At 50.5% G+C, this 7,148-nt stretch overlaps 12 non-coding genes across 12 annotated transcripts; all 12 read right to left on the bottom strand.

Moving 5' to 3' along the window:
• Positions 1–214: 214 nt before the first annotated feature.
• On the bottom strand, positions 215–286 carry Trnat-cgu (transfer RNA threonine (anticodon CGU)). Its single transcript has one exon. It is a non-coding gene; the product is annotated as a tRNA-Thr (tRNA).
• A 689-nt stretch (positions 287–975) lies between these two features.
• On the bottom strand, positions 976–1,049 carry Trnan-guu (transfer RNA asparagine (anticodon GUU)). Its single transcript has one exon. It is a non-coding gene; the product is annotated as a tRNA-Asn (tRNA).
• Positions 1,050–1,372: 323 nt separating this feature from the next.
• Positions 1,373–1,444, bottom strand: Trnat-cgu (transfer RNA threonine (anticodon CGU)). The gene has a single exon. It is a non-coding gene; the product is annotated as a tRNA-Thr (tRNA).
• Positions 1,445–2,133: 689 nt separating this feature from the next.
• Trnan-guu (transfer RNA asparagine (anticodon GUU)) lies at positions 2,134–2,207 on the bottom strand. The gene has a single exon. It is a non-coding gene; the product is annotated as a tRNA-Asn (tRNA).
• Positions 2,208–2,530: 323 nt separating this feature from the next.
• Trnat-cgu (transfer RNA threonine (anticodon CGU)) lies at positions 2,531–2,602 on the bottom strand. Its single transcript has one exon. It is a non-coding gene; the product is annotated as a tRNA-Thr (tRNA).
• A 689-nt stretch (positions 2,603–3,291) lies between these two features.
• Trnan-guu (transfer RNA asparagine (anticodon GUU)) lies at positions 3,292–3,365 on the bottom strand. The gene has a single exon. It is a non-coding gene; the product is annotated as a tRNA-Asn (tRNA).
• A 323-nt stretch (positions 3,366–3,688) lies between these two features.
• Positions 3,689–3,760, bottom strand: Trnat-cgu (transfer RNA threonine (anticodon CGU)). Its single transcript has one exon. It is a non-coding gene; the product is annotated as a tRNA-Thr (tRNA).
• Positions 3,761–4,449: 689 nt separating this feature from the next.
• Positions 4,450–4,523, bottom strand: Trnan-guu (transfer RNA asparagine (anticodon GUU)). The gene has a single exon. It is a non-coding gene; the product is annotated as a tRNA-Asn (tRNA).
• Positions 4,524–4,846: 323 nt separating this feature from the next.
• Positions 4,847–4,918, bottom strand: Trnat-cgu (transfer RNA threonine (anticodon CGU)). Its single transcript has one exon. It is a non-coding gene; the product is annotated as a tRNA-Thr (tRNA).
• Positions 4,919–5,607: 689 nt separating this feature from the next.
• On the bottom strand, positions 5,608–5,681 carry Trnan-guu (transfer RNA asparagine (anticodon GUU)). Its single transcript has one exon. It is a non-coding gene; the product is annotated as a tRNA-Asn (tRNA).
• A 323-nt stretch (positions 5,682–6,004) lies between these two features.
• Positions 6,005–6,076, bottom strand: Trnat-cgu (transfer RNA threonine (anticodon CGU)). The gene has a single exon. It is a non-coding gene; the product is annotated as a tRNA-Thr (tRNA).
• A 689-nt stretch (positions 6,077–6,765) lies between these two features.
• On the bottom strand, positions 6,766–6,839 carry Trnan-guu (transfer RNA asparagine (anticodon GUU)). Its single transcript has one exon. It is a non-coding gene; the product is annotated as a tRNA-Asn (tRNA).
• Positions 6,840–7,148: the final 309 nt, after the last annotated feature.

The raw sequence follows: 7,148 nt of genomic DNA, 5'->3' as shown, positions 1-7,148 counted from the left end.
GTAGCGAGGCTCGTACACGAATGACATCGCCAAGCATGACATCATACTACAAAATGCATACAAACCACTGTTCTGCCTATGCAATCAGAAAACCTCTGAGGCCAGCATGATACTTGTTATAGGTTGTAGAACATCCCTTTCATTCAGTGTACTGCCATGTGTTAGATGCTGCTCGAGATAGCTCCGCTCCTTGCGGGAAGGTTAAAAAAATGAATGACTTCTGTGAGGTTCGAACTCACGACCCCTGTTTTACGAGACCAGTGCTCTACCACTGAGCTAAGCAGGCGGCAGCTTTGCGTTTTTGAGCTCTCCCGGAATTGTCACTTCATCATGCTGAATCTTGCAGCCCTCGACCAGATATCGGATTTGGCACACAGCTGCTGCTGGGGGTGTCCACATGGCCGTTTTCCACATCTCTTGACTGTTTCGCCCTTACGATCGACGACGAGCGTCGTGCCACCAAACGTTTGCGGTCTGCACAATCTTGACCTAGTGCACAGTTTGTTGGATTGCGTGGCTCGACTGCGAAATGCGCCTTTCGGCTCCTCTCTCTGGCTGCAGTATGCTGTTGTCGACAGTGGCACTAGCGTTGCCCATGGGGCTTCATGTAAGGCGACTGCACGTCGCTCGGCCAGCAGCGGCCTACTGCAGACCGACACTTAAGAGACACCAAATAGAAATCGACATCGAGAGACAGGCCCTGTCATATGGCACTCGCGACGTATACGCTGAAATTGAATGTAAAGAATACGTCTTTTGTAGTGGGCGTCGCTCTACTGCAGTGTCACACATGACGAAGAAATAGGAAAACAGTAGAACGTCTGTGTAGGGCCATGTTTTTACCTACAGTGTCACTTGGCTGAATGTGTATAAGGCTCTGTGGCATCACTCAAACACAGCCAAGTTGTCACACTAGCTGTGTATCTCTAACAAAGTTGACGTATGTCCTCACCTCGGTGACGGTTAAAACGATTTCGCCCCCGGGTGGGCTCGAACCACCAACCTTTCGGTTAACAGCCGAACGCGCTAGCCGATTGCGCCACGGAGGCCTTGACTTGTGCTCTGCATCTCAACGCAATTCGTATGCCTTCTGCAGGAATCTCGCAGAATGGTAGCACCTGCTTACGCCTCTTCACATGGATAAAATGCATGCACACTGTAGCGAGGCTCGTACACGAATGACATCGCCAAGCATGACATCATACTACAAAATGCATACAAACCACTGTTCTGCCTATGCAATCAGAAAACCTCTGAGGCCAGCATGATACTTGTTATAGGTTGTAGAACATCCCTTTCATTCAGTGTACTGCCATGTGTTAGATGCTGCTCGAGATAGCTCCGCTCCTTGCGGGAAGGTTAAAAAAATGAATGACTTCTGTGAGGTTCGAACTCACGACCCCTGTTTTACGAGACCAGTGCTCTACCACTGAGCTAAGCAGGCGGCAGCTTTGCGTTTTTGAGCTCTCCCGGAATTGTCACTTCATCATGCTGAATCTTGCAGCCCTCGACCAGATATCGGATTTGGCACACAGCTGCTGCTGGGGGTGTCCACATGGCCGTTTTCCACATCTCTTGACTGTTTCGCCCTTACGATCGACGACGAGCGTCGTGCCACCAAACGTTTGCGGTCTGCACAATCTTGACCTAGTGCACAGTTTGTTGGATTGCGTGGCTCGACTGCGAAATGCGCCTTTCGGCTCCTCTCTCTGGCTGCAGTATGCTGTTGTCGACAGTGGCACTAGCGTTGCCCATGGGGCTTCATGTAAGGCGACTGCACGTCGCTCGGCCAGCAGCGGCCTACTGCAGACCGACACTTAAGAGACACCAAATAGAAATCGACATCGAGAGACAGGCCCTGTCATATGGCACTCGCGACGTATACGCTGAAATTGAATGTAAAGAATACGTCTTTTGTAGTGGGCGTCGCTCTACTGCAGTGTCACACATGACGAAGAAATAGGAAAACAGTAGAACGTCTGTGTAGGGCCATGTTTTTACCTACAGTGTCACTTGGCTGAATGTGTATAAGGCTCTGTGGCATCACTCAAACACAGCCAAGTTGTCACACTAGCTGTGTATCTCTAACAAAGTTGACGTATGTCCTCACCTCGGTGACGGTTAAAACGATTTCGCCCCCGGGTGGGCTCGAACCACCAACCTTTCGGTTAACAGCCGAACGCGCTAGCCGATTGCGCCACGGAGGCCTTGACTTGTGCTCTGCATCTCAACGCAATTCGTATGCCTTCTGCAGGAATCTCGCAGAATGGTAGCACCTGCTTACGCCTCTTCACATGGATAAAATGCATGCACACTGTAGCGAGGCTCGTACACGAATGACATCGCCAAGCATGACATCATACTACAAAATGCATACAAACCACTGTTCTGCCTATGCAATCAGAAAACCTCTGAGGCCAGCATGATACTTGTTATAGGTTGTAGAACATCCCTTTCATTCAGTGTACTGCCATGTGTTAGATGCTGCTCGAGATAGCTCCGCTCCTTGCGGGAAGGTTAAAAAAATGAACGCCTTCTGTGAGGTTCGAACTCACGACCCCTGGTTTACGAGACCAGTGCTCTACCACTGAGCTAAGAAGGCGGCAGCTTTGCGTTTGTGAGCTCTCCCCGAATTGTCACTTCATCATGCTGAATCTTGCAGCCCTCGACCAGATATCGGATTTGGCACACAGCTGCTGCTGGGGGTGTCCACATGGCCGTTTTCCACATCTCTTGACTGTTTCGCCCTTACGATCGACGACGAGCGTCGTGCCACCAAACGTTTGCGGTCTGCACAATCTTGACCTAGTGCACAGTTTGTTGGATTGCGTGGCTCGACTGCGAAATGCGCCTTTCGGCTCCTCTCTCTGGCTGCAGTATGCTGTTGTCGACAGTGGCACTAGCGTTGCCCATGGGGCTTCATGTAAGGCGACTGCACGTCGCTCGGCCAGCAGCGGCCTACTGCAGACCGACACTTAAGAGACACCAAATAGAAATCGACATCGAGAGACAGGCCCTGTCATATGGCACTCGCGACGTATACGCTGAAATTGAATGTAAAGAATACGTCTTTTGTAGTGGGCGTCGCTCTACTGCAGTGTCACACATGACGAAGAAATAGGAAAACAGTAGAACGTCTGTGTAGGGCCATGTTTTTACCTACAGTGTCACTTGGCTGAATGTGTATAAGGCTCTGTGGCATCACTCAAACACAGCCAAGTTGTCACACTAGCTGTGTATCTCTAACAAAGTTGACGTATGTCCTCACCTCGGTGACGGTTAAAAAGATTTCGCCCCCGGGTGGGCTCGAACCACCAACCTTTCGGTTAACAGCCGAACGCGCTAGCCGATTGCGCCACGGAGGCCTTGACTTGTGCTCTGCATCTCAACGCAATTCGTATGCCTTCTGCAGGAATCTCGCAGAATGGTAGCACCTGCTTACGCCTCTTCACATGGATAAAATGCATGCACACTGTAGCGAGGCTCGTACACGAATGACATCGCCAAGCATGACATCATACTACAAAATGCATACAAACCACTGTTCTGCCTATGCAATCAGAAAACCTCTGAGGCCAGCATGATACTTGTTATAGGTTGTAGAACATCCCTTTCATTCAGTGTACTGCCATGTGTTAGATGCTGCTCGAGATAGCTCCGCTCCTTGCGGGAAGGTTAAAAAAATGAATGACTTCTGTGAGGTTCGAACTCACGACCCCTGTTTTACGAGACCAGTGCTCTACCACTGAGCTAAGAAGGCGGCAGCTTTGCGTTTTTGAGCTCTCCCGGAATTGTCACTTCATCATGCTGAATCTTGCAGCCCTCGACCAGATATCGGATTTGGCACACAGCTGCTGCTGGGGGTGTCCACATGGCCGTTTTCCACATCTCTTGACTGTTTCGCCCTTACGATCGACGACGAGCGTCGTGCCACCAAACGTTTGCGGTCTGCACAATCTTGACCTAGTGCACAGTTTGTTGGATTGCGTGGCTCGACTGCGAAATGCGCCTTTCGGCTCCTCTCTCTGGCTGCAGTATGCTGTTGTCGACAGTGGCACTAGCGTTGCCCATGGGGCTTCATGTAAGGCGACTGCACGTCGCTCGGCCAGCAGCGGCCTACTGCAGACCGACACTTAAGAGACACCAAATAGAAATCGACATCGAGAGACAGGCCCTGTCATATGGCACTCGCGACGTATACGCTGAAATTGAATGTAAAGAATACGTCTTTTGTAGTGGGCGTCGCTCTACTGCAGTGTCACACATGACGAAGAAATAGGAAAACAGTAGAACGTCTGTGTAGGGCCATGTTTTTACCTACAGTGTCACTTGGCTGAATGTGTATAAGGCTCTGTGGCATCACTCAAACACAGCCAAGTTGTCACACTAGCTGTGTATCTCTAACAAAGTTGACGTATGTCCTCACCTCGGTGACGGTTAAAAAGATTTCGCCCCCGGGTGGGCTCGAACCACCAACCTTTCGGTTAACAGCCGAACGCGCTAGCCGATTGCGCCACGGAGGCCTTGACTTGTGCTCTGCATCTCAACGCAATTCGTATGCCTTCTGCAGGAATCTCGCAGAATGGTAGCACCTGCTTACGCCTCTTCACATGGATAAAATGCATGCACACTGTAGCGAGGCTCGTACACGAATGACATCGCCAAGCATGACATCATACTACAAAATGCATACAAACCACTGTTCTGCCTATGCAATCAGAAAACCTCTGAGGCCAGCATGATACTTGTTATAGGTTGTAGAACATCCCTTTCATTCAGTGTACTGCCATGTGTTAGATGCTGCTCGAGATAGCTCCGCTCCTTGCGGGAAGGTTAAAAAAATGAATGCCTTCTGTGAGGTTCGAACTCACGACCCCTGGTTTACGAGACCAGTGCTCTACCACTGCGCTAAGAAGGCGGCAGCTTTGCGTTTGTGAGCTCTCCCCGAATTGTCACTTCATCATGCTGAATCTTGCAGCCCTCGACCAGATATCGGATTTGGCACACAGCTGCTGCTGGGGGTGTCCACATGGCCGTTTTCCACATCTCTTGACTGTTTCGCCCTTACGATCGACGACGAGCGTCGTGCCACCAAACGTTTGCGGTCTGCACAATCTTGACCTAGTGCACAGTTTGTTGGATTGCGTGGCTCGACTGCGAAATGCGCCTTTCGGCTCCTCTCTCTGGCTGCAGTATGCTGTTGTCGACAGTGGCACTAGCGTTGCCCATGGGGCTTCATGTAAGGCGACTGCACGTCGCTCGGCCAGCAGCGGCCTACTGCAGACCGACACTTAAGAGACACCAAATAGAAATCGACATCGAGAGACAGGCCCTGTCATATGGCACTCGCGACGTATACGCTGAAATTGAATGTAAAGAATACGTCTTTTGTAGTGGGCGTCGCTCTACTGCAGTGTCACACATGACGAAGAAATAGGAAAACAGTAGAACGTCTGTGTAGGGCCATGTTTTTACCTACAGTGTCACTTGGCTGAATGTGTATAAGGCTCTGTGGCATCACTCAAACACAGCCAAGTTGTCACACTAGCTGTGTATCTCTAACAAAGTTGACGTATGTCCTCACCTCGGTGACGGTTAAAACGATTTCGCCCCCGGGTGGGCTCGAACCACCAACCTTTCGGTTAACAGCCGAACGCGCTAGCCGATTGCGCCACGGAGGCCTTGACTTGTGCTCTGCATCTCAACGCAATTCGTATGCCTTCTGCAGGAATCTCGCAGAATGGTAGCACCTGCTTACGCCTCTTCACATGGATAAAATGCATGCACACTGTAGCGAGGCTCGTACACGAATGACATCGCCAAGCATGACATCATACTACAAAATGCATACAAACCACTGTTCTGCCTATGCAATCAGAAAACCTCTGAGGCCAGCATGATACTTGTTATAGGTTGTAGAACATCCCTTTCATTCAGTGTACTGCCATGTGTTAGATGCTGCTCGAGATAGCTCCGCTCCTTGCGGGAAGGTTAAAAAAATGAACGCCTTCTGTGAGGTTCGAACTCACGACCCCTGGTTTACGAGACCAGTGCTCTACCACTGAGCTAAGAAGGCGGCAGCTTTGCGTTTGTGAGCTCTCCCCGAATTGTCACTTCATCATGCTGAATCTTGCAGCCCTCGACCAGATATCGGATTTGGCACACAGCTGCTGCTGGGGGTGTCCACATGGCCGTTTTCCACATCTCTTGACTGTTTCGCCCTTACGATCGACGACGAGCGTCGTGCCACCAAACGTTTGCGGTCTGCACAATCTTGACCTAGTGCACAGTTTGTTGGATTGCGTGGCTCGACTGCGAAATGCGCCTTTCGGCTCCTCTCTCTGGCTGCAGTATGCTGTTGTCGACAGTGGCACTAGCGTTGCCCATGGGGCTTCATGTAAGGCGACTGCACGTCGCTCGGCCAGCAGCGGCCTACTGCAGACCGACACTTAAGAGACACCAAATAGAAATCGACATCGAGAGACAGGCCCTGTCATATGGCACTCGCGACGTATACGCTGAAATTGAATGTAAAGAATACGTCTTTTGTAGTGGGCGTCGCTCTACTGCAGTGTCACACATGACGAAGAAATAGGAAAACAGTAGAACGTCTGTGTAGGGCCATGTTTTTACCTACAGTGTCACTTGGCTGAATGTGTATAAGGCTCTGTGGCATCACTCAAACACAGCCAAGTTGTCACACTAGCTGTGTATCTCTAACAAAGTTGACGTATGTCCTCACCTCGGTGACGGTTAAAACGATTTCGCCCCCGGGTGGGCTCGAACCACCAACCTTTCGGTTAACAGCCGAACGCGCTAGCCGATTGCGCCACGGAGGCCTTGACTTGTGCTCTGCATCTCAACGCAATTCGTATGCCTTCTGCAGGAATCTCGCAGAATGGTAGCACCTGCTTACGCCTCTTCACATGGATAAAATGCATGCACACTGTAGCGAGGCTCGTACACGAATGACATCGCCAAGCATGACATCATACTACAAAATGCATACAAACCACTGTTCTGCCTATGCAATCAGAAAACCTCTGAGGCCAGCATGATACTTGTTATAGGTTGTAGAACATCCCTTTCATTCAATGTACTGCCATGTGTTAGATGCTGCTCGAGATAGCTCCGCTCCTTGCGGGAAG

This window comes from Schistocerca cancellata, unplaced genomic scaffold (assembly GCF_023864275.1).
Source record: "Schistocerca cancellata isolate TAMUIC-IGC-003103 unplaced genomic scaffold, iqSchCanc2.1 HiC_scaffold_830, whole genome shotgun sequence".
Lineage (NCBI taxonomy): Eukaryota > Metazoa > Arthropoda > Insecta > Orthoptera > Acrididae > Schistocerca > Schistocerca cancellata.
This window is presented reverse-complemented; position numbering and strand designations above follow the sequence as displayed.